This window comes from Scyliorhinus canicula, chromosome 17, assembly GCF_902713615.1.
Source record: "Scyliorhinus canicula chromosome 17, sScyCan1.1, whole genome shotgun sequence".
In the NCBI taxonomy this organism is placed as follows: Eukaryota; Metazoa; Chordata; class Chondrichthyes; order Carcharhiniformes; family Scyliorhinidae; genus Scyliorhinus; species Scyliorhinus canicula.
In genome coordinates this window covers 31,429,356-31,454,570 of record NC_052162.1, presented here as the reverse complement: position 1 = coordinate 31,454,570, position 25,215 = coordinate 31,429,356, and the positions used below count along the sequence as shown (strand labels likewise).

At 43.0% G+C, this 25,215-nt stretch overlaps 1 protein-coding gene across 6 annotated transcripts in view; it reads right to left on the bottom strand.

The window, feature by feature from the left end:
* Positions 1-24,884, bottom strand: part of LOC119952059 (wiskott-Aldrich syndrome protein family member 3-like) — a 115,431-nt gene extending 90,547 nt beyond the window's left edge. For 2 of the 6 annotated variants that reach the window (XM_038775568.1, XM_038775573.1), the window contains exons 1-2: positions 24,746-24,884; positions 20,379-20,450 (exon numbers count right to left, since the gene is read on the bottom strand). The gene's annotated coding sequence lies outside the window, so the exon portion shown is untranslated. Of the gene's footprint in view, positions 1-3,588; positions 3,654-20,378; positions 20,451-24,682 lie in introns of those variants that run through there. The other 4 variants (XM_038775569.1, XM_038775570.1, XM_038775574.1 and 1 more) reach the window with 4 other exon arrangements.
* Between the last annotated feature and the right edge of the window lie 331 nt (positions 24,885-25,215).

Below are 25,215 nucleotides of genomic sequence, written 5' to 3'. Positions count from 1 at the left end.
GATGATTCCAGTCAGAATAAGCAGGAGCTTGGCTTTGCATCTTGGAATGGTTTCCCACTGGCACATGGTGTAATTGACTGCACACATTGGACAATTTAAAGCACCTATAGCCAAACAGTAGTGTTGCAGGTGTCAACATTCTATTTTGCCAAATATCAAACTGCCCTCTTAAAGATGGGCGGCACAGCGACACAGTGGTTAGCACTGCTGCCTCACGGTGCTGTGGGCCTGGGATCGACCCCGGCCCCGGGTCACTGTTTCTGATGAGTTTGCACATTCTCCCCGTGTCTGCGTGGGTCTCACCCCCACAACCCAACCATATGCAGTGTAAGTGGATTGGCCACGTCTTTTTATTAAAACAGTAAAAAATTTATACAATATATATAAACAGTACAAACACTAATTTTGCATTGGAGAAACAGGCAACCCTCCCCTTAGTACCAATGTACGGGGAGAGTGTATGATACTTTGGTTATTAAAACAGTAACCATCACATTTGTACAAGGCCAAATGGTACAAACACTAATTTTGTGTTGGAGAAACAGTGTACCCTCCCCTCAGTACCAAAGTACGGGGAGAGGGGTAGGATACTCTGATTAGTAAAACAGTTCACAACACAGTTGTAAAAAAAACAAATGGTACAAGCACTAAACTTTGTACTGGAGAGACCAATACCCTCACCTCTGTACCAACAGAAGGGGAAGGAAGGAGGGTGGTGAGGAGAGAGGGGAAAGGAGGGTGGTGGGGAGGAAGAGAGTTGAGGTGTTGGTGGGTGGGGTGGGGTGGGGGGGGGGAGTGTGCAATTGGGCACTGCCTGAACTATCTATGGAGGCAGAATAACAAAAGAACCTTCAATTATGGGGCAGCACGGTGGCATTGTGGATAGCACAATTGCTTCACAGCTCCAGGGTCCCAGGTTCGATTCCCGGCTTGGGTCACTGTCTGTGCGGAGTCTGCACATTCTCCCCGTGTGTGCATGGGTTTCCTCCAGGTGCTCCGGTTAGGTGGATTGGTCATGCTAAATTGCCCATAGTGTCCAAAATTGCCCTTAGTGTTGGGTGGGGTTACTGGTTTATGGGGATAGGGTGGAGGTGCAGACCTTGGGTAGGGTGCTCTTTCCAAGAGCCGGTGCGGACTCGATGGGCCGAATGGCCACCTTCTGCACTGTAAATTCTATGTCTATGTCTATTATGATATGTCGGATTCCGGGAGTCCCCCAGAGGGGGTGAGGGGCGACACAGTGTCAGGCATGAATGAGCCCTGCACCCCACTGTAGAGAGCCTCACGTGCACCCTCCGCTCCCGACACTGCTCGGCTGATAGCCTTCGGATGGTCGCCCTGCTAAATTGCCCCTGAATTGAAAAAAAATTGCGTACTCTCAATATAAAAAAAATTCTGGGCAGAGTTCATCATGGTTTTTATATTCCCTTATTCACTATAAATGAATTGTGATAGGTGAGTGATATATTTAAAAGCAGACTCTTATGTTCAATATTTGTTGTTGCACATCCAGGGAATATTCTAAACCCAAGCACTCCAGCAGGAAACTGACAGCATTTGACACCGTTCCATTTCACTCTCAATTGAAATAATTGGAGTGTAAAATTAGGCAGGCTGTCTGACCGGTTAGGTTAAAATCACCCCTCTAATGTCTGTACTGTGTAACATATATTTTATTTCAGCCACACCAGCTGTCAAAGGTATTCAACAGAAGCTGGCATTACTTCACAGAAAGGAGAGGCCAACCCAAATTATAATTACATAATGCGTTTTTTATAATGAACCATCCCAAAGTACTTCAGAGGAGTATTATCAAGTAAAATCTGACACTGAGCGACATAAGGAAATATCAGGACATATGACCTAAAGTTTGGTCAAAGGGGGAGGTATTAAGGGGGGTCTCAAAGGAGGAAAGAGATGTAGAATGTAAGCAAGGAATTCTAATGCATAGGACCTTGGCAGTTGAAGACACAACCACCAATGGTGGAGCAAATTAAAATTAGGGATGTTCAAGAAGCCAGGATTAGAGGAATGCAGATAGCCCAGAAGGTTGTGGAGCTGGAGAAGAATAGAGATGAGAGGATGAGGCCATGGAGGGATTTGAGAATCTTAAAATGGAGGCCCTGTTTGACCAGAAGCTAACCTTGGTCACTTGGTGTGAGTAAGGCCTTTTGCAACAGAGTTCTGGATAATATCAGGTTTACGCAGGGTTGGGAGGCACGGTGGCACAGTGGTTAGCTCTGCTGCCTCACGGCGCCGAAGACCCGGGTTCGATCCCCGTCCTGGGTCACTGTTTTTGTGGAGTGTGCACATTCTCCCGTGTCTGCGTGGGTCTCACCCCCACAACCCAAAACTGTGCAGGCTAGGTGGATTAGCCACGCTAAATTGCCCCTTAAAACTAAAACAAAAGGTTTACGCAGGGTAAATTGCAGGACGCCGGTCAGGAATGCAACAAAATAGTAGACACTAGAAGTAACAACGGCAAGAATGAGGGATTCAGCAATAGATGAGCTGAGGCAGGGACAAAGTCAAGAAATGTTAAGAGTTACAAAAAGGCAGTTTTGGTGATGGCATGGATATGAAGTTGGCAGTTCTTCTTCAAGTCAAATATGACACCAAGGTTCTGAACAATCCCATTCAGCTTTCAGCCAGCAAGGGAGCTGAACTTGTGGTTAAGGACACAGTTTGTAGCGAGGATCAAAGGCAAAAGCTTCAGTCTTCCCAATATTTAATTGGAGGAAATTTCCACTCATCCAGTACTTGATATTAGATAATCATTCTGACAATTTAGCAAGAGTGGAGGAACATGGTAATGGTGAAGCACAGGTCGATATCTTTACTGTACATATGAAAACTAGTGCTGTGTTTCAAGTGATGTCGTTGAGGGATAGCATGTGGACAGGAAATAGAAAGGAAACAAAAACAGACCAATGGGGACATTTACAGTAACTGTTGGAGCTGGGAGCAGGGAGAGAACCCATTGGAAATGTTTAAGCAGACAAGAATGGAATCAAATGAATGCAGTTCCAGCCAACTGGATGGCAGTGAAGTGTTGGAGGAAGATCATGTGGTCAACCATGTCAAAGGCTGCAGATTGAAAAAGGATGAGATAGTTTACCTTTGTCACAGTCACATGGAATGCCATTTGTGATCTTGATAAGAGCCATTTTAGCACTGTGACAGAGGTGGAAACCTAACCGAATGGATTCACACAGAGTATGGGAAAACCAGGTACAGATTTGGGAGGCAACAGCATGTTGAAGAACTTTAGAGATGAAAAGGGTGATATGGTGTGCAAGGACAGGCAGGTAAAAGGGTCTTTTTCTTTTTGAGGACAGGGTTGAAGATGGCAGATTTTAGGCAGGGAAGAAAAGTGCCTGAAGAGAGAGAATTATGAACAACATCATGTGGGAACTCATGTGGGAACCAGGAAGAGATGCTGGGTGGTCAGCAGATGATGAGATGGTCTCAAATTTAAGAGACAAAGAAGTTCACGTCTTCCTCATACTTGTTTCATGTCAGGACAGAAAGATGGAGAGAGGGGTTTAAGAAGACTGCTTGCAATAGACAAACAAAGCCAGGCATTACCTTTGTATTCCAAGATGATCTTGGCTTTACATGGTCCAACTAGATCTGGCGGTGAATGGTTCGCCATTTCAATTCAAATCTGTGCCCTTCGGACGCAAGAGAGCAGGGACATAAGAGAGCCTTACCAGGGAAATAAGAAAAATAATCTTTATTAGTGTCGCAAGTGGGTCTACATCAACACTGCAATGAAGTTACAGTGAAAATCCCCTAGTCGCCACACTCTGGCGCCTGTTCGGGTACACTGAGAGAATTCAGAATGTCGAATTCACCTAACAAGCACGTCTTTCGGGACTTGTGGGAGGAAACCGGAGCGCTGGTGGCAACCCACGCTGACACTGGGAGAATACGCAGACTCCGCACAGAAAGTGACCCAAGCGGGAATCGAACCTGGGACCCAATTTTGTTACCCAATCTTTTATGTGACACTGTAACTGCATTTCTACTCTTTGCTGTTCCCTATGTGCTGTCCATTGTCCATTTCCATAGTCTGGAATCGGACTACACTCCCTCTACCTGTCACTCCCAGCAGTCTCGAATACTGAGTGCTGGTTTGAGACTGGCACACACCCCGAAGACTCCTGCACTTCCTGCCTCTTCTTACCCATCCAGCTGGCTTACGTCCCTGAACTCTCTCTACCTGTGGGGTGACCACCACCTGAAACATCAAATCCAGGCGACTTATGCTCTGATGCTCTGCAGTCATTCCAACTGCTCCTCAAGCTTAAAAACCCTGAGGTCGAACTAAAGCAGCAGGAAACGCTCCCAATACACCTGGTTCCCCAAGACACAAATGTGTCCTAAAGGTCATACATGGTGCAGTAATGTCTCAGCTCCCGGCCACAGCCAAAAAAAAAATCTACTCCTACTTTTTGGATTTCAGATAGTACTGATTTTAATTAATAATTCTACATCTCAGAGCTCATTCGGAGCTGGGAAAACAAGAATAAAGGAATAAGTTGCTCATTTGATTACCAGCACTTCAGATACAGATACCTCTTTAAAATGAGTTGAGTATTTCAGCCTTAACCACCGGCCTAAGGAGGAATTCGAAATACCCACCACCTACCGGGTGAAAAAGCATTTCCTCTTAATGTCCCCTATAATCCTCTACCAATCAATTTAAACTGCGAATTGACCCCCCAGTTAGGGCTAACAAGCCTTTCCTATCTACTCTGTCTAGGCCCCTCATAATTTTGTACATCAGTGGTTCCCCACTCCCTCTTATTCCCCTCCTTACATTTTGTTAAAAATACAACAGCACCGTTTCCCTCACTGCACAATATTCACTCATTTACCAAATACCATGTTTAGTGCTCTGTAGGAGTATGCCGTGTCACTTGCTCCTTACATTAGCAAAAGTTTCCTGATATGTTTTATATATATATAATATATTTTAAAATTCTAAAAACTTGCACCATCCAATCGTGAATCAAAAATATAAACAGAATGCATTCAAAATGTGTAAAGCCTTTCAGGCCAAAGTTTGGAATCCATAAACCACTTTACAATCCTTTCACCTTTGTCACAGGTTTAGTCAATGTATCCAACACATGAAGAAAGTACAGTAATATTTTACCCCACAAATGTCTCCTAATTGAACTATATTTCTTGCAAGTTATTACTGTGCACGTTACATGCTAACACAGGCACAAGAATTATGCAAATAGCAACTGCAGTTAAGATGTAGAGTATGAACTATTGACCTGCATGCATTAGAGATGACGAAGTGTATTATAATGGCCACAGTCTGCTGTTATATTTGTTTCAATGATCTCGGGCCAACAGTTCAGCTTATTATAGCCTGAAAACACGAAGTGTTGGCTCATTATTTTTTTCAAAGAAATGCACCAAAAATTATTTCCACGCAGCAAATCACAATTACTGTTTCATTAAATTTATATTATGCATGCACATATTTAACATACATCAACAATTACATTGTTAAATGTTCTTAACCTCCTATCTTCTTCGTATACATTCCAAATCGCATGGACAAGAAAATGCCTGCAATTCATTTCAACGGTTTTCATTTATGCGTTAAATTTTTCTGAAAAATTGGCATAGAAACCTCACATTTCAAAGCAGCTTTAGAAAAAAAATCAACTTTGCACCATTTTTCAGCGCATTTAGGCTAATGTTACGAGGAGATTGTTTCCGAGACACTTCGATAGGCATTGCAGGACTTCATTAATAATACCATTGTTAACTCAGGGTGGAAATGTGATATTATGGAACTGTATTGACTAAATTAAGCATCTTACACGTGTTATGATTACAGCCATAAATCTGACATATCTCTATGGCAGTCAAAGCACTGTGCCTTACATCCCATTAAACTGGAGCTTTGACTTGAGCTGCCGTCTCATTCTAACTTCCCTGCAGTAATAGCTAAGATCACCTACCTTACTGGACAGCATGGCATTATTTTTGAAAGGTATCAAACGATGCATGGTGTTAAAGGTAATCAACTGGAAGTTATTTCTTGATAAATTGGCAACAATGTCACAATCCTTAATCCATTAGGGAAAATGTAACTGGGTACTAAGGGCATGCAGGAGGCCAAATACTGACTGGAAACATAGATCATAGAACTTACAGTGCAGAAGGAGGCCATTCGGCCCATCGAGCAGAATGAACTGCTCCAGTCATCTAAATCAAAATAATTTAATTTGTTTTCCCGAAATCATTCCAACTTTTCCTCAAAGCAAGGACTTATGCTAAGATACAGTTTAATGGTTCCCAACAACCTCATTAGAGTTGCTTGTTCATTTGTGAAGTTAGATGGTGAGTGCTGGTGGGCTATTCAACTGGGAGAGGTTTTTGGGTGGATCCCACTCATGCCTGTTGTGCACTTTCTAGCTGTTCTGCGTAGCTCAATATCACATATCTTGTGGCTGGATTTAGATTGGACCATCAGGGGAGCCGATGAAAACCAGTTATATTGTAAATGTTAACAGATATCAGTAATAATCATGTGGTGATTTATGCCATTTCTCTTGGATTTCCAGATACATACTGCACAAAATTGTAACAGATGATTGGAAGAACCTCTGAAAATTCCACCTCTATGTCTTTCCTGTTTAACTTTATTGGGGCATGTGAAATGCCCTGAAGTAGATTTGCTGTCACCCCCATACCTTCACACAAAATTCCCAGAAGCCTTGCTTAATTCATGTACAATATTTTGAACCTAATCCACTTGCATTATATTAAACATTGCAGATTCATTGTACATCACAAGTTTATCTCATTACTTTACAAACATTCTAAATAACCTTAATTACATACGAGAACAAACTTTCAAACAAGTCAAGAAATACAGAGCAGGATTCGATATAGATTTTATTCTTGTTATATTTTCTTTCGGTTATATATTTCTGGGCCTGAATTTTAGGCCTGGTGGGGGAGCGTCACTGGTGGGAGTGCCTGCGATCGGCTTCCAACATCAAATTTATGCTGGCTGGCCCATTAACTGCTGGCCAGCATGAAACGTGCACTGAGAGAAGGATAGTGCTGCCAGCAGGGGAAGGATGTCAGCAGGCACCGGGATGTATAAGGGTGCAGGTGGGACTTTTAAATGAAGCTACCAGAAGGCTGCCAATCATTGCTCAACAATGATGGATAAGGCACATAATGACTGTTAACATCCGTCCATCTATAGTGCGCAAGGAGGTTCAAACCAATCTTATGTGGGCGTATGACCTGCGGCTGCATGTATGAGGCAGCACGGTAGCACAGTGAGTAGCACTGTTGCTTCACAGAGCCAGGCACCCGGGCTCGATTCCCGGCTTGGGTCACTGCCTGTGTGGAGTCTGCACGTTCTCCATGTCTGCGTGGATTTCCTCCAGGTGCTCCGGTTTCTTCCCACAAGTACCAAAATATGTACTTGTTAGGTGAATTGGGCATTCTGAAATCTCCCTCACTGTACCCGAACAGGTGCCAGAATGTGACGACTAGGGGATTTTCACAGTAACTTCATTGCAGTGTTAATGTAAGCCTACTGTGACACTAATAAAGATTATTATTATTATCTTGAGCCTCAGGGCATTCCTGATAATGGCAGCAGATCTTCTCCCCCACTGCCAGTGACTGCCGCATCTGACGAGTGGAGCGCCATGACACGGGACTCTCCTGCCCAGACGGGGTCTGCAGAGGATTGCCACCAAGGTCATCAAGGCCGATGGGGCAATAGAGTCAGCAGCCTTCCTCCAATTAAGCTGCCAGCAAGAGGGAAGCATCAAGGAGTAGCACTCACAAGCGCAAATTTCAGTCACTAGGATTACATAAGAGATCCTGGGGTGATTATTTTTTCATTGCCATGTTTGATATGCTGCATGTATATCTCTCTCTTCAATTTTAAAATGTTAGGTAATCTTCAATGGCCTTAGTGTGCTTAATGCAATTGGTAGGGGAGAGGCCTAGGAATCGTGTGACACACACATAACGGGTTGCAACATTTATTTGAAAGGTAGGGACATGAGTGGAGGAGTGCCTCATCAGTATTGATCAATAAGGTGGCATTTCACTTGCAATCATTTTGACTTCTTGTTTTATGTCTTATCTGATAGTCCTCTGAATCAAGGCCTACCTGGTTCTCCTGCCAACCATAAGCTCCTCAATTTGAGATCTTGCTGCTCATCCTGAGGCCAGTCAGGCTCGTCCTCAAATGCAGAAATGGAGTTGTCCTCTGCAGCCTCTGGAACAGCATCATGTCTTCACCCTCCAATGGTACCCTTCCTGAGAGGGGTAAAATGTGTAGGCTGCAGCAGACGGCAACGATAAGGGAGGCGCATTCAAAAAATATTGCAGTGCTCTCTGAGCAGTCCAGGCAGCGAACGTTTATTGTGAGTAGGCCTATGGTCCTTTCAATTCTTGCCCTTGTGAGGGCATGACAGTGGTTGTAGCTTTCCTCACGGGCATTCCTTGGATATCTCAGCGACGTCATGTCAACTTTTCAGCAGATAGCCTTTGTGCCCAAGTAACCATCCACCCATCCATCCATGCTTAGCAATGACCAGTCTTGGCAGCTGGGAGTGACTAAGGATGTTAGCTTCTTGGTTACTAGGCACAAATCTGCAATATGTCACTCGTGGTCACACGCCATCTGGATATTTCGAGAGTGGGAGCCCTTTCTACTGACAAAAGCAACTGGCTCCCCCACTGGTGTCATTATGGGCACATACGTGCAGTCACTGCATCCCTGAATTCTGGGAAATACTGCAATTGCAATAACGGCTCTGGTTTGCTTTGTCTGGCTGGCCTCATCTGTCCTGAAGTGAATGAAGGTGTTGTCCCTTTGGAACAGAGCATCTGTAACCAGCTTAATGCAGCTGTGGGCAGTGCAAGACTCCACAGAGATCTCCCACTGACCACTGAAACGAGTCGGGGGCATAAAACTACAGGTGTCCTGTCACCTTCAGAGCCATTGGCATAGCGTGGCATCCTATACAATTGGAGGCTATTTCCTGGCTAATTAGTTATTTAAATTTAAAGTACCCAATACATTTTTTTTCCAATTAAGGGACAATTTAGCATGCCCAATCCATCTGCCCTGCACATCTTTGGGTTGCGGGGTGAGACCCACACAGAAATGAGGAGAATGTGCAAGCTCCACACAGACAGTCCTTGGATATGTCCGTGATCAAACCCAGGTTCTCAGCACTGTGAGGCAGCAATGTTAATCACTACCCCCTTACTGGCGAATCATATCGCAGATAGAAGTGACAGCGCCCCTGGAGAGGCAGAGCCTTCTTCGGCACTAAATCTCTGTCATGTCCAGCATAGCATAGTCATTGTCTGTACGTTCCACCTGCTGGGTATTGGGACCTTCGCCAGACCCTTCTGCCTTGCAAATAGTGCTGGTCTGCCACTCCCTTCTGGCTGTGCATGTTGGTCCAGAGAGCAGACTCTGGGATGGTGCCGGTGGACAACAGGCCTCCTCTTACTTCTGGCCTCTACTCCTCCTCTGAGGTTGCCCTCCAGCTAAGGAGCCGACGGTAGCAGAGTGGTTAGCACTGTTGGTTCACAGCGCCAGGGTCCCAGGTTCGATCCCCAGCTTGGGTCACTGTGCGGGGTCTGCACGCTCTCCCTGTGTCTGCGTGGGTTTCCTCCGGGTGCTCCGGTTTCCTCCCAATAGTCCCAAAAGACGTATTTTTAGGTGAATTGGACATTCTGAATTCTCCCTCTGCGTACCCGAACAGGTGCTGGAATGTGGCAACTAGGGGCTTTTCCCAATAACTTCATTGCAGTGTAAATGTAAGCCTACTTGTGACAATAAAGATTATTATTATTACTACATGTATGGCCTGATGGTTGCACCGGTTTCTGCACCAAAGGGGCCTTTCTGCTGAAAGCCTCTGCAAATGTTTCCCAATCCAAAAATTATCGAAAGTAACCAAAAAATGTCAGAAATATTCTCTGACAACATAAATTCACAGTAAAACTCCTAACTCCTCACCCTACCAACATCGTCTGGGCCTTTTATCCTACCCTGAATGTCGTACGAATGAAAAACATGAAGGCCACCTGGCTGATTGGACCGTGCCCAAAATTGGTGACACGGTGGCACAGTGGTTAGCACTGCTACCTCACAGCACCAGGGACCTGGGTTCAATTCCAGCCTTGGATGACTCGGTGTGGAGTTTCCACATTCTCCCAGTGTCTGCGTGGTTTGCCTCTGGGTGCTCCGGTTTCCTCACACAGTCGAAAGATGTACCGGTTAGGTGGATTGGCCATGATCAATATGTGGGTGTACGGGATTCGGGCGAGGGAGTGGGTTTACATTGTGTACCTTGTGTTGTCCTATTATGTATTTTCTTTTCATGTGCTAAATGATCTGTCTGAGCTGCATGCAGAAAAATACTTTTCACTATACCTCAGTACACGTGACAATAAAAAAATCCAAATCCTAGTTAAAGTGTTATATAGTTATATTAGTGTTCTTTCAGAGGATCGGTTAAGACCCGATGGGACAAATGGCCTCCTTCTGCAGTGTAGGGATTCTATGGACATAAAAGCCCAAGGGCCAATCAAAATTGCTATCAATTAGTATTTTAATTGGCCCTTTAACTGTTAGTGAGGGACGTCTGACTTCTGCTTGCATCCAGCGACCGAGATATTGCGAGATGGCGCGACGATATCAAGACGCCCTCCTGACATCATCACGCCCCATTTCACGAACGTTCATGTTCAATGCACGTCCGCTCGGCAAATGAAAAATTCTGGCCCTGATTTCTGTTTCATCTCTAGCGTGCAGCCCACTGAAAATCCTACCAGTAAATCCAATAGAATTAAAAGAAGTTGGGTTTGGTGGGAGGATGGGGTCATTGTTATTGATATGGGGATTGACATTATATTTGTTACTGATTATTGTTGGTGGGTGCAAATTTGGGATAAAATGTGAAAAAGGAGAATAAAAATATTTTTTAAAAAAGAATTAAAAGCTCAGATGCATTGATAATGAAACAACACTGCATAATATTGCATCTCTGAAGTTTTGTATATTTCCCCTCTGTAAAATCAAGTTCTTTATTCACATCTAACTAAAGGCCATCATGCTGTTATAATTTCTTGACTTATTGCAATGCTTTATCATTATTTTCATTCATTCGACAACGTAAAACCTGTCATTAATTTTGCCTTCTGCAAAAGCCCGAGCCAAAATTTATTTTTCAGCGTGACTGGTCCCAATTCTGTCTGTATAGGCGATTCTGGTACGGATTTCAAAGTCAGAGGCTCAGAATTAAAATACTGATTTTTCATCAAGGCTATATGGATTATGCCCTTATAAATTTTGCTTGGTGTTTTGCTCTGATTTCTTTTCAAGCTCTCTTCTCTTTTCTCCTACAGTCCTATTTATTCTCGTCTTCCAACTGAACAAGGAAGCATGCCTATAGGGGTGGGGGTGGGATAGGGGCTGGTGATGTGGGCAATGGGAAACACAGAAACATTACTACACCTGAAACTTGAAAAACTAACCCGTCTGTTGTCTTAGCATGGCGGTGCAGTATTTCTCAGGGGTTGTCTGTTATTGCGTGTCTGATAAACTCTCGCTACACTTTCTTCGCACCATCTTCCACTCATGCCTTCCCCTAAATAGTTTATCTTTTTGTCAGTCACTGAGTGTGTAAACTTGATCCAACTCCTTCTTTGCCACACAAGAATTATGCTCTAGCTGTTATATTTCCTTTTGAATAGTTGCAGCAGTGCCCAGTCATGAAAAAGATGAAGGGCGAAAAATTGGAGCTGTTTACAGGCACGGGGACCACTTTTTTCTGCCATTTGCCCGTACACACTACCTTAGTCAAAGACAGCAAGCAAAATGCATGCTACATTGTCATTTATTTGATATCAGCATGTAGACTAGCTTAATTCATACTGCTAGCTGGCTACACACTCAACAAGGGGCAAAGCAGCATGTGAGTCGAGCAGATACAGCAGATAATCTTCAGCTCTTAAAGGCAATCTGTCCCCCTTAAAGGGAAGCTATAATGAATCAAAGGATTGGTGACTGCAGCATTTGGAGACCAGGCAACTAAAAATAGCAAAGCAGAGATCTGCACAGTTTACAGATGTTTGCTGAGTCCCTTGGTCATGGAGATTTACAGGAGGAAACACACCACTTCCGCACAGAGCTAGTGACCTTCAAAGAATGTCCTCTAAAGGCAAAGGAGCGGGTGGACAGGGAGATCAATGCAAGGGGTCTGTCCATGAGGATATGGCAACAGTGCTGCAAGATGTTTAATGATCTCAGGCCAGTGGTTACAGTCAGTGAATGCATCCTTGCATGACATCTCCTATCCACTGCACCACCAACCTCTCACACTGCTCAATACGCCACACCCTGTTCATTTACAGCAGCACCCTTAGCACTCAGAATCCATGCCTAACGTTCAGACATTCCACCTCACTCACTTTCCAATGATGCCAGCTGCACATCTATCTCTTCCAGCTACCACACACTCTCAGGTATCCAGCTGTGGCAGACGTAACCTCAAACACTTTGCCGCACAATCACTGACGTTCTTACCACTTGAAACGGTAATGTAGCTCACAATAACAGGGAGCAAAGAACCAAAAGGGCAAGGCCCTCATTCCCTGAGCCTGAGGAAATAGTGATTCATATTTAAGCACCAACAGTGACAGAGCCCGTAGCATCTAATATCAACAAGAAGATTTAGGGTGACAATATGTTATTGCCTTCTCCTGTTAGCTGTCATGATGAGTTAGCTGCAGATGATGTGACCATAGGCTTCATGTTTTCCACCCTAACCCTCTCCTTCTGATCTTATGCCTATAGATACACAAGAACTGTCACATAACTATCTTCATGATCCGCTGAAGGAAGAGCGAGAGGAAGTCAACAGAAGAGATGAAGCAGTGGGATTACGTGTCCTGACACTTAGCACAGTGGTTAGCACGGTTGCCTCACAGCTCCAGGGTCCCAGGTTCAATTCCCGGCTTGGGTCACTGTCTGTGCGGAGCCTGCACGATCTCCCCGTGTCTGCGTGGGTATCCTCCGGGTACTCCTGTTTCCTCCTACAGTCCTAAGATGTGCAGGTTAGATGGATTGGTCATGATAAATTGCCATTAGTATCCAAAACGGTTAGGTGGGGTTACTGGGTTATGGGGATAGGATGGAGGCGTGGGCATAGGTAGGGTGCTCTTTCCAAGGACCAGTGCAGACTCTATGGGCCTAATGGCCTCCTTCTGCACTGTAAATTCTATGACTCTATGACATAATGAACCACAATACTGGCACTGGGTGTACCCTAGAGGCTAGTACGGAGTTGGAATCTGCGCACAGTGAGTCTGCAATCAGGCTGGGGAAAAGAATAGCTCATGTGTCAGATCTGCTTCAGGGACACAGGCAACCTCCTTCCACAGTTACAGAACATGGTGGAACGTACTCGCAGGGCATCGTTCAGAGTTTGGAGTCCATTCTTTCCAATGTGTAAGTGGTGGCCAACTACAAGACAGCATTATTGGACCTACCCATGATGTAATATTTAGTAGCCACTATCAGCTTTACCTGCAGTACTGATGAAAGTCTCCGTAATGCAGCGGGAGCTCAGGCAGAAGTCATAAGATCGATGTTTGTGGCCATGCAAGCTCAGACGAATGCCATTATTGTTGCCAATATGAGTGAGGTTTCAGGTTAGCACAGAGGTCCAGCAATCTGGCTTACAGCAGGATTGATGAGGCGCAAGCCCCAAATAAATGGCAGCGGCTCCATGGAGCACAGACCTACTAGCTTTTCTCAGAGTGAATGCATTTGTGCTCCCTCCATTGCCACTCCACTCGTGCCCTTGCTGTTACCAAGCAACCCAAATTGCTGCCACACATGCCAAGGTGGTGCAGTCTGAAGCCAGGCATTCAGGGCCCAGAGCTGCTCGAAGGCATCTGCAAGACAATTCTCCCCCAGTGAAAGTCAGCAGTCATTCCTGTAACATGTATAATTGGGCACTCTAAATTTAAACAAAAAAACATGAACAAATAGCTTGCAGCTATTGGATTTGAGGGGTTGAAACACAGGTCACAGCTCTCCTTCCAGAAATGGCCAGGTGGAGCTTCCAGGTAAGTGATACATGTTGCAGTCACAGGGGTAGCACTGTGTGGAAGCACCAGAGAAGAAGGGCAGGGACTAAATGAACGTACAGGGAGGAGTGTTCAGTTTTGCTTGTTTAATGGGATGTGTTATTGGATAAAGATGTAAATGAAAAGGTTTTGGTTAATGCCTTATATTTTCAGATATTGGCCAAGGGGGTGCTGTGGTGGAGTGTCTCAGGACAATGTTACACTGGGGAATGGTGAACTCATAATGGAACGGAGAAACTGTCCTATGGGAACCAGTTTATGAGCATGTGCTCCCCGACAGCCCATCAAGAGTGAAGGGGACCAGGTTACATCCACGCTCCCACCTCTTCTTCTTCCTCCTCCTCCCCTCAACTTGCAAATTCCTGGTGATAACGGCTGTGCATCAAGGTGGCCATGCTATGGAAGATGCAGCTGATCACAGTGAATTTGGACCCCCACACTAGCATGCAGAGGTGGGTAACCCATAGGTGGCCTAGGTAGCAGAAGCTGACTGCCCACGGTGTTCATGATGGCTCTGTAGCTTTCATTATGGGTGAGATACTCCGTTTGGGAGATTATTTGTTCTCCCGCCAGAGGAGAATGGCAATAGATTTGCACTTATGAGTGTAAATCACTCAAAGTAGTGTTCATAGAATCATAGAATTTACAGTGCAGGAGGAGGTCATTGATTGAAATGTAATTGATGCTCTTTGATGTGGTTGGTGTTTGTAACCAGTGGGGTTTCAGCACTTAAGAGTCATTCATCCATGAAGGGAAATGAATGAATCAAGGCTTTAGCTGTTTTGTGGGAGTTGTCAATCACAGTCCACTACGAGAAATTAATAAATGAGGGTGGCATGGCGGCACAGTGGTTAGTACTGCTGCCTCACGACACTGGGGTCGAAGGTTCGATCCCGGCCCCGGGTCACTGCCTGTGTGGAGTTTGCACATTCTCCCCGTGTCTGCGTGGGTCTCACCCCCACAAACCCAAAAGATGTGCAGGGTAGGTGGATTGGCCACACTAAATTGCCCCCTAATTGGAAAAAAATTATTGAGCACTCTAAATTTAAACAAAAAACATGAACAAATGCCTTGCAGCTATTGGATTTGAGGGGTTGACACACAGGTCATGCTGTTCTCCTTCCAGGAATGGCCAGGTGGAGCTTCCAGGTAGTGTTACAGCTGTAATTGTTTTCACAACCCCTGTCTGGACTGCTTTCTAACTTCCAGACAGTGGTCTCTTTTCTGGGGGAGGAGGAATCTGTGGAGGAGCATCCCTTCAATCAGTGGGTCCCTCTGGGAGGCCCCTGGGTGGGGGGAGTCTGGTAGTGCATTGTGGGGGGGAGGGGTTAGTCCTCAGATGGACTTTGGGGGCAACTCCCTTAAGGGGTCACCACCTTAGCCACCGCGAGGACCATCACGTCAAACTCACGTTTGGTGTAACCTGTAGTAATCCCCGCCCATGTGATTCCCGGCCAAGGGGACCAGAGTATCACGGGGGACCTGAGATTAGAGTGCCGGTCTGCTAAACGGATGCAAACAGATCATTAAGACCCATTTGCATTCATTCATATCCTCAGCTGGCGCATGGGTGTGAACCTCGATCCCACCGCCAGCAGGGGGTCGGAGCATCATTTTTGGATCAGCCCCTGCCGACGCCCAGTCCCAATCCCGATTTTTCGATTCTCCGTCATGTTGCAAAATGTGCTTTTGTCCTCCCTGGGCGGAAAATTCACCCTATGTGTGTTGTCCTCATGTGGTCAGGTAGCCATTAGCCACCAAACAGCCACTCCTGTTGGAGGCTCAAAGATGATGTAAACAGCAGGCTGCCTCAGATCAAAGGCATTTTCCAGCTGCCAGAATAGCGGGCATTTTCACACTCCAACTGCAAATTAATTGAGTAAAAACCATTGCAGTGATTCTTTCTCTCCTCACTCACAATGGGGGCCTGTGGTGCCAGTATCCTGCTATCTTCACAAAAGCCACATGTCATTTCATCCTGCTTTTCCTAGCTGCAGGAGAATGCAATCTATTTACCTCTCCAGGCATAAACGGCTTCGGTCATCTCCCAGGCGCATCAATGCATGGTGTACATATAGATGGAGGATATCTCATCCACTTCTGCCTGGAAAGATCTGTTGAAAAGAAGTTCAATGCCTATCGTGTATTTTGTAGTCATTAGTAAAGTCTGCACTCTGCTGCAAGGCTTCAGATTGTATGAAAAGTACGATTCACCTCCTTGTTGAACCTGAATCACCTCTGAAACTACTCCTAACTTAAAGATAGAAGATGTATTCTCAAAAAAGACAAGGTGGGTAGGGCCTTTTGTGCAGTGTCCTCCTCCTTCTCCAACCACTTTGAAGAGATTCCATTTCTGTAGACTTTAATCCATTTCTTAGTCATTTTGCAGATAGCTGAGACTCTACAACCACATCACCTGATACCTCATGCACAGCTGGGTGATTAAATCCTCTGGCCATCATGATTATTAGTAGCAGCTCAACACAAAACCTCCAAAGTGAAGTTATAGCACTTCCACTAGCTTTGCCACAACAGAAGTAAATCAGCAAGTTGAATGCCTTGCTCTTTAAATATGCTGGTAGGAGGTTCCTCATGTTGCTCAGCGGACGTTCAGCTGACCAGCCCAAGGGGTAATGCATACACCAGGTTTGAAAGATACGGGCTTATTATGTCTGATTTATGTCGCAAGTGGAGCTCTCCTTACTATACCGATACATGCATGGTATGCCTGCACTAGCACGCTGCCCTCTGTGGCTTAGAGGGTTCCGTAGCACAGACAGCAATGATGCTGCAGAACCCAAAATCACAGCATGAATTACTATCCGTTAAAAAGAGTGCACGTAGATCTAAGCTTAATATCTACTCTCTTTATGAAATGCTGAGTCATTATAACTGCCCATTTAAACATCATTGTGTTAAGACCAATTATTAATAGACATGTAGGCAGACAGCCGATAACTTTAGTAAGGAGTCTTCAACTTAAAATACTTGTTAAACAAAAAAGGGTTGTCAGAAAAAAAAGAAATGGACTTGTCTTAAACACAATCATTTATATACCCCACTGAAACAACTGTCAGCTTTCTCACAATGCTCAAGGACACTGATAACAGAAGGAAAATTTACAAAAGAGTTGAAAAATGGCTTGCTCTCATATCAATTGCTGGTTCAATTAATGATTCCCTCATCTCATCATCGCATTGTCTCCGGGTCCTGTGATGACAAACCATTTAACATTTCTTAACTTTCTCTAACTTGCAAATTCAAAGAATTATCTGTTCTAGCCTTGCTTCTGCACTCCTGTACAGAATACCAGAAGATCCTTCTTATCTGTTAGGCAATCCTTCTCATTGCTAGACTCCAGTCTCTCATCCATTAGAATATTTAGTGATAGACATTGCCCGCTGAATGTTCAGCTCCAATTCTCTAGCCATCCTTATTACAATACATAATTTTACATTTGTGCTGTGTTAAACTGAAAACAAACTGCATTGAAATTAAGACGTTTCACACTTTTCATCCTACTTTATCTAATAATGTCCCAGAACGTTAACATCTTAAACTCCATAGCTACTTTAGTTTTACCTTACCCTATAACATATCTGTTTAAACAACCCAGCTTGGGATCATCAAAGCACTGTGATTTAAATTGTCTTTATCTACCATTTTGACTTCAGTGGTTTCACACACAATGTTCTTGACTTCAATCTAGGCTTTGCAACCACATAAAAGTCTGCAAAAAAAAAAATCATACTTCCGTTTAATGTAGAATTCTTGAAAGCTTTCTGTATTCTTCTAAATATTAGCTTTCGATGTGCATTTCTGTACATTCTTTACATATGTTTCTATGAAGCAAATCCTCCCCTATTTTTCCTTTATTTCGCCCCTGAAGCCCTTTCATTTTGCTGCTTCAGTCCTGGGAAAAAATTAAAATCCTTTTGGAATCAGACACGGAAATGCTAACATGAATGGAAGTAATGTACTATTCTGGAACAAAATATGCTAACAAATAATGATGGGGAAAATGCAACAGTCAAATGGTCCAACAGTATGCCTGTGGTAACTAGTAAAAATTCTTTCAACAAGGTGGGCAGGGTTTGAATCACACATTTACTTAACATGCAAGATTGTTGATGTTTTGTTGCTTGGTATCAATTCTCGAAATAGTAAGCTACAGTAATAGCGTACTACAGTAAGGTACAGTGAAAATTCTAGAAACACACGTAATCCAAATGGATGTGACGGATAACAAAAAACAATGATGGTCTTCACTATCATACCTTCTCATCCACAGCAATCAGCTCATGTGGGCCAACAGAATGGATGATAACCTCAAGACAAAGGTCAGGTGGCCAATAGGCCTTTAATATACTGAAAATAAGGGCAACCCTAAAGGTCATTACATAAATTGAACTCAACTCTCCGCTGTTCTCAGAAACTGTGCACAGTATTTTCTTGGTTTTGGAAGATGGTGACATCGCCTGACTTGTAAATTATAAAGGAAGACTTGCATATTTGGAGCCATAAGTAATCTTTTAAATGGCTCAGCTCAAACAACTTAAAGGAAAACATTTGGTCAATTTAAGTGTTGCAGCACATTTCCAATACCTTAGGGTTGTCATTGATCAAAAATATTTAGTGATAGACACTGCCCGCTTAATGTTCAGCTCCAATTCTCTATCAATCATTAATCAAAAATAAAATACACCAATCCCACAATTATACAAAATGCAGCAGCCAATTTTCCCCACAGCAAGGTCCCTCAAATAGCAACGTGTTCATGATCAGATAATCTGTGTTCAGTGGTATTGGTTGAGGGATAAACATTGGCCACGACGCCAGGGAGAAGCCCCCAGCGCTTCTTCAAAATAGTGCCAAGGGCGTAGTACATCCACCTGAGAAGGCAGGCAGGGCTTTGATTTAACATCTCATCTGAAACACAACGGAGCGGGACTCTCCGGTCTTGTCCATGGTGGGACCTGTTGCATGTGAGAACGGAAGATTTGGCATTCCAGCCAAACCTCCATTCACTTCAGTGACATCGGAAAATCCCAGCCACTAAAAAGGACGGAGGATTTCAACCAACACTTCAGATGGTGCAGTGTCCACCTAACATTTGGCCTCAAAGCCCAGAATTGGGACTTGAACCTATAATCTTCTAATTCAGAGTATAATAAAAGTAAAGTCACTACAGTCCCAGCTGACCATTTGCTGCTTTCCCTTTGAGAGGGGCAAGGTCGAGAGGGTGGGCCTTCACAAAGAATGCTACTAAAATGAGCCATAGCTGACACTACAACGACAAGCTTACCTCTGATATGTTACAGGTCTTCAGGATATCACACTCAAATATCACTCATGTGTTGTATGAACCACTAGCTATACTTTACTGGTGTTACAATACAGGGAATATTTATTGAAGGAACCCTAATCACTAAATGAACAGATAACTCAACAAAGCTTTAGTCTTTTTACTTGCATAGGGTTGCAGGAACAATATTAAATTCCTGCAAGTGCCACTATTATTTATCAACAGTAAAATGAAGGAGTGACAAAATGCTACTTTTCACCAGTAAAATAAGGTTTGCATGCATCTTTGGGTTCATTTTGCTTTCAACTGAAGAAATTATGACAAGGTGAGCCAGCTCTATATTAAAGTCTCTCAAAGAATTCAAAAGACAATGAAAAAACAGCTCTCTACATTTTCATAAACAATTTACATGACTACACACAGTCGACAGGATATATTACATAATACCAAGATTGATAGCCAACTCTTTGCCAGTTCAGGATCTCAATTTACCCTATGCCCTGAAAGAAGGTTGCTCAAATGGATACCAAGCATTAGCAATCAATTCCTCAAAGACAGGGGTTATTTAGTTCGAAGTGCATTCATATTTCTCCATTTTATATTATTTGAATTTTGAGGACTGGAACTTCAGAAAAGACTGATTGGTAGATAAGTCAGATATATAAGTCAGAACACCAAGATCAATTACATGGAATTACACAGAAATTGCAATCGATAAATAGCACAAACAATTTCAAATACCAGTATATCAATGAGAACATGGTTTAAAAATTTATGAGTGGCCCCTAATGTTCCATTAACCGTACCTACAAAGGCAAGTCTGGACACCCAGTCCTAAAACATGTGATCTACAATGAATTAGTATTTTCCCATCATGAGTCTTACCCACCTCGGAAATTGTGTTATTCAAGGCTTACAGTTTCTCCACTTTCTTCTGTAGTTTGAAACTTCTCTCTTCTTACTGTATTAAAAAAGTCAAAATGTTCAATTAATCTAATGCTTTCAGAAAGCAAGATTTGAACCTTTTTGCTCATTTTCAATGGAACAAATAGTCGACTATTTTCTTATTCAAATAAGTAATGTGGTATACGAATTTCAGTGCCAGTGTGATGTCAGGTATATAGAGGCTAAATGTTGCAATGATTGGTGTATCCTATCAAACAGCACATCCCATCGCTGTTTGCAACAGGCAAGGGGCCAACCATACACAACCAGCCTGTACTTAAAAACTCAAAACTTAGTGCTCAACCTTAGATAGTGATTCTGTGATTAGACAACACTTGCTAAACAATCCTGATTGTGCTGTGAATTGCACTGACAATAATACAAGATTATTGTCAGGCTCAGAGTGTGACTCACTTACACATGCTAGAGGATATATCTAGTCACATGCAGGACCCTATTCTTTGCAAACAGAAGGAAAATGTTCACCCTTTTCAACTGAAGAAAAGCTTGGGGACAGCCATTCACTACTTCATTCCCCATGGCATTGCCTTGACCAAGCAGAGTTGACATTTGAATTTAAAAAGATGCTTGGCAGTTAACTGTTCTCCAAGACAATGCTTCTACCAATTAGAGTCCACTTGCCAGCCAATCTCTCCCTATTTTTCATGCAGTATAAGTTGTGGTTCCTTTTGAGATTTGGTATTCTTGCGAATCTGACCTGATGAGTGCAAGATGAAAAGCTTCAACAGCATGTCATTTTCAGCCACTCAACCTCTGTACTGTCAACTGACCAAAACTGCACATAAATTATATTATACAAGTTACAGCCTCCAGTAAAACTCATTTTAGCATCATTAACCAACTCATTATGTTTGCCATCAAGATAAAATAATGGAACATTTTTGACTCTAGTTTTACTGTCAAACACTCCCAGATTAGGTGCAGGAGAGGCAAATACAGGATAATGAGAAACCAGCAGGGCAATGGGATTCGTTTTATATTTCTATGCCAAAGCAGTTACACATTATAGCTGAAAGATCTCCTTCTGTGCCATGAACCTTTATGATGACAAGGCCAAACACTCAATAAAATTTAAATAATGAAATGTATGTGATTATTGCCCTCAGCTGGAGGCTCTACCTTGTACAATTTCTATTGATGTGCAGAAATGATTAATCAACAGGGTTAATTGATCAGGGTTCAAATCAATTATCAAAAACTATCATATCAACAGAAATTTAAATAATCAATAAAATGACTTGCCACTGAAACACACGTCAGTTAGTCAATCTGATCTTGTTGCTAAGATACATTGCATATTGAGATAAAGCATTGATGAAATGTTCGAACCCCTCACAAAATTCCTCTTCCTCTGTACTTTTCGCACCCAAAATATCTTTCTATCGTCACCTTTTTTTTCTCCTGTACAATTTCCTATTTTCTTCTCCATGCTATAATGTGCTCTAAACACGGGAAGTGCTTTGGAAATTAGGTGGTAATATGTTTTATATTTACTGACAGGGAAATTGCCATTATATATGGGCCTAAACATTATATGCTAAAGCTTGGATGCATTAAAAATAGCATTAACATGCAACTCTAGTTAGGCAGCTTTGTACTTTATCTTGCTTGAACGTATTTAATTACATTCTCTCTCTCTCTCACTAGTCAATAAAATAAATAATTCCACAAATTGTCAATGGGCCTACTAAATTACATTGAATGATTTGGTTCTAAATAGCCGACAGAACCATAGGATTGCAGTTTAACGTGCTTTGCCTGTCATAGGAAAAGTCAAGGATGGGGGAAATCAATTCATCATAAAATGTACAACTAACCACTTTTCCCTCACAACGAGACAATACTTTCACAGTTAAACAACAAAAAGGACATTAATTATAGATACTGTTCACTGTTGGCATAGGCTTTTCTTCACAAAGATTGATTGGGGAGGTATAAGTCACAGACAATTAACTTCATCCTGTTTGTCGCTGGGCATGAATTTGTACCCGACAACAACTTCTATTTATATAGCACCTTTAATGGAATGAAATGTCCCAATGAGCTTCACAGGTGGATAACATAAGGCGACATAAGATCAAATGATCAAAGCTTGGTCAATGAGGTAGGCTTTAAGGAGTATCTTAAGAAGATAGTGAGGCAGAAATGTGAAGGTAAATATTCCAGAGCTTTGGGTCGAGGAAACTGAAGACACAGCCTCCAATGGTGGAACAATTAAAAGCAAGGATGCACAAAAGGCCAGAATTAGAGGAGTGCAGATATCTTGGAGGGTTGCAGGATGGGAGATCACAGAGAAAGGGAGGGCTAAGACCATGGAGAGATTTGAAAGCAAGGATTAGAACTTTTAAATCAAGATGTTGCTTGATCGGTAGCTAATACAGGTAAGCAAATACAGGGTGATAGAGGAAAGTGGGGCTTGCTGCAAGTTAAGACATGGTCAGCAGAGAATGGGAATTATATAAAATCTACAGAGGATAGAATGCGGAAGGCTAACCGGGAGTGCATTAGAATAGACAAGTCTAGAGATAACCAAGGTATGAATGAGTTTCCATAATATCAAAGTCACATACTGTGAGATTAGCATTACATGCTCCTGCGTATGCAAAAGCAAACTGACTAATGTCAACAGCATCCATTTAAATTGGGAAAAATGAATATTATTAAATACAAGTGCCAATGAAATAAGGAGCACAATTCAACTGCAGAAATGTTGAGTGGCAACGAGTTCAGCTGATGAACAAAAACCACTTGAGATGTAGCACTCTACAACTTGTAATATCTGAGCCCCTTTGCTGGATTATTGCTCTGCAATTTGACACCATGCACGGGGATTGCACTAATAAATCGACTACCATAAGTCACTGCACCTCTTCCAGTGTGATGCTGAAGAACAGGAGTATTAATCTGAAGATGCTGAGAAAGATAAAACAAGAATTGAGGAAAATTTAAAATAATAGTTTCTGTAAAGTATACTTTTGGAAGACTAAAGAAAATAAAAGTTGCATTTAAAACTATTGTCATTCATAGAGCTGTGAATTTTCTGCCGGAAACATTTAATTGCATCCAACAGATACGCAAGATTGCACCATTTTATACTACAAATGTTAGCTTATCATTCAATGCCCTCCTGCATTTCAGTAACAAAACTGAAGATGTTTGAGATACAGAAACGTACTGTTTCTTTCCTTCAGGGCTAGGGGAGATGCTTGGTATGTTCTATTTCTCCGTGTATTACAGATACTGAAAGCATGACCATCTTTTGCCAAGTCCAAAATGGGCAATGGAATGAAATAGGGTCTGTGCAAAGAATGGGATCATAATTCCACTGCTGACATTTTTGTTTTCGGCAAACTGAAGACAAATGAAAACCTTAATAATTCATGCTTCTACAGCAGGAGGTGACACAGTAAGCAAGAATTAACTTTTCAATGCATAATTTTAGTGCTCAACGTTCAACTTAGTCATTTCCAAAAGCAGCATGCAAATACAAAACTGGGTCAAAGTCAAATCCATGGCAATCGTTGTGATACATAGTGTTGAGTCACCCCTGACATTCCCTAAAATGGTTTAGTCTAACACAACCTTGGAGAGCATTCACCAGGGTCCCAGACTGCCATCAGGAAAATATGAACAGATCACAGGATTTTAAGGATGACTTTCAACCAAAGTCTATTCTACACCTCACTCCTCTCGCCCACCAGCGACAACTTAATTTTTAGGTACCCCTCAAATTGTGAGAAACAGCAAAAAGAAAATACTGCGAATGCATCCTCAGGTGAACTGTCACAGCCATGGAGAGTATAGAAAACGAATTCCGATGGTTAAAAAAAATGCTTCAAAGTTGGTAAAGTGCAGGACGGAATAGATCACAGAATCTATCGGTAGCCGCTCAAGTGTTCTGCTGCTAACCTGAACCTTGAGCTGTGCGGTGTAAATTCGGCCACTCTTGTTGGGAATCAAATAAATATTAAGTACCAACATATGAGAGCAGTCTTGATCATGATCTGCCTCTTGGTTTGATGAAGCTTCTCTGCATCAAATGGCTTCCCTCTGACTCCCCCTGATTGCTGCCTTCCTACGCCTTCATTCGGAAAGAGTCGGAATGGTGGGATTTGATTTTTTTTTTATTAATTCTCCCAGCCTTGGCGCAGATGGTTGCAGCCATTGTGATCACTGTTTAAGCTGACAACACTGTCGGGTGCTTTTCTCTCTCTCTCTCTCTTTTACCTGATGCACTTACTGCTCCATTGGTCTGATGGAGATGTGGGGGTGGGTTAAAGTCACCTGTACCTGGCCGATGAGGATGCTTTTTCCTGCTGGGATCTTCATCTTTTCTGAGGGTGCTGGCCCGGGGAAGTGAACTTCTCGCTGCCGCATCTGGCTCCCGGCGAGAACCAGCTCGCTGCCCGCAATGGGCAGCGCGCATGCGGCTCACAGCCTGGGACCACCACCCACTCCCACACACACATACATATATATATATATACACACACACACTGGCTTAAAAGGGCAATGCACCTCCCCGCTTGAAAAACCCTGCTGCTTGCCAAACAACTGCATCTTCGATTTGCAGGGTTTTTGTTTGTTATGGGGATAAATAAAATGGGATCAATGATATTTAGTTCGACCAATAATCAGAGAGAACAGTCAGAAAGAAATTACTGCGGATGTTGGAATCTGAAACAAAAATAGAAAATACGGGACAATCTCAGCAGGCCTGACAGCATCTGTGGGGAGAGAAGGGAGCTAACGTTTCAAGT